Below are 1,862 nucleotides of genomic sequence, written 5' to 3'. Positions count from 1 at the left end.
TGGCATCCTGTTCAGAATTTACACTGTGGCAAGCTGGACTTACAACACTGTAAATATTTGCATTTATGTGTGTTCCCAAGCCCACTTTAGAAGCTAGGCAACAACACAGCCATAAGGATTTAGGAGGTGTAGGGGAGCAGGATGAATGAAGGAACATTAATTCTGCTTTTAACAGTGAGGTGCTTTTCAACAAGCAGTTGCAAAGGGTTCACACGGGGATTCCTGGAGCTGTCTGTCTCTGCTCTTTTCTCTGCAAAAAAAGATTTGTTTTCTCACAGAATAAGTCTCAAACAAAAATAGTCTTTGAAAACTACAATTTTCAAAGATATCCTTGCTTGCTAAAAATTATTCACTGCTTCCTTCAAGAACGGAATTAGCAAAAAACCACGTCCTTAGTTCAGATCAACATTCATTTATACCTTTATCAAATATATGAGCTATTTCCTATTACCAAAGAAAGCTGAAAAAAAAACAATAAAAATAACAGTGGTACAAGGGAAATACATTATCAATAGCAGTCTTAATTAGGGACTGGGTAGGTTGGCCATTAAGGCTGGCCTAGCAGCAGAGTTGGGTCATGGAATCCATACGATGCATGCTCTGACCCCGCCCCCATGGTGGTGTGATGCCGCGTGCCACTCCACATGGCATGCAGCATCACGGTGTTTCTCTGGCTTTGGCCCCAATCTGGTGCAGCTGGAGGCTGCTGCAGGCTTTCCCTTAGGGTTGGTCTGCACAGCATCTTAGTTAACATATAGCTATATATATATATATATCACAAAAATGTTCATCCACAATACTCTCATTTACATTTCTCCAGCCAAGAAAAGTAAATCTTTAACTGTTACGTTCTTCTATGGAGTTTATCACACAGGATAGATCCCGTGCTGAAACGGGATTTAAAAATCCGGAACAAACATGCAAAACCGGGTTGATCTTCAAACAGGTTGAAGTTAATAGAAAGTAGACAAAACCTTCTCCTTTTTTACTTTCAGAAAATCCTGAAAGTAAAAAGGAGCTGGCTTTGTCAACTTCCTGTTTGGGTTAATGTTGCATTATTGTTCATTACATCACGTGAAAATCAACTCGCTTTTGCTGTTTGGGTTATCCTCCGAGGCTGTCTGAAAATCTACCCGCTTTTGTGATTTTTTTCCAGTTTAAATTCAGTTTCTGCACAGGACCCATCCCATGTGATAAACTCCTATGTAAGAATGAATCAATATTCATTCTGCCCACCGGGCGAAATTACAAGAGGTTTTGCACTTTTTTTTTGATGATTTATCACATTTTATGAGTTTTTTTGGTGAAAAATTCATTTTCAAAAAATTTGGAGAGTTGGGCAGAAATACATTTGTTGTGCAAAGTCCTGAGTTTTTTTATGGAGGTGATTCCACCCCCACCCCAGCCTCTTGAAAAATCTAGAATTATGAAAAGTCTTGACATGGCTGGCCACTTTCTCAACCATGCATCTCAGTGTGGACAAGAAAATTTGGGAGTATTCACAAATACATTCCTAGTTGGTCAGGAAGAAATAAGCAACCAGTACAACCAGACAAGGGCTACACATATTTTCATACTATCTCCCTTAGTCAATAGGATGGCTGACAATTTTTGCAGTTTCCAAATTGTCTCCAAAGACCAGGTTCCAATGCATTGCAGTAGTGTAGAGTAGAAGTTACCAAGGCATAAACTTGGTGACTGTAAGCCATCTTCATCCATGTGAAGCTGCAACTGGCTTATCAACCAAGGATCATGTCCAGGTAGGAGACTTGGGCTACTGGTCTAAAATTAATCCAGATCTTTTCAGTTCCATGAAAAGTTTCTTATGGAGTGGTCTTAACACTGATCCTTTCAAGCAGTCC

Source organism: Sceloporus undulatus, chromosome 1, assembly GCF_019175285.1.
Source record: "Sceloporus undulatus isolate JIND9_A2432 ecotype Alabama chromosome 1, SceUnd_v1.1, whole genome shotgun sequence".
NCBI classification, from domain to species: Eukaryota; Metazoa; Chordata; class Lepidosauria; order Squamata; family Phrynosomatidae; genus Sceloporus; species Sceloporus undulatus.
Note: the sequence above shows the minus strand (reverse complement) of the source record.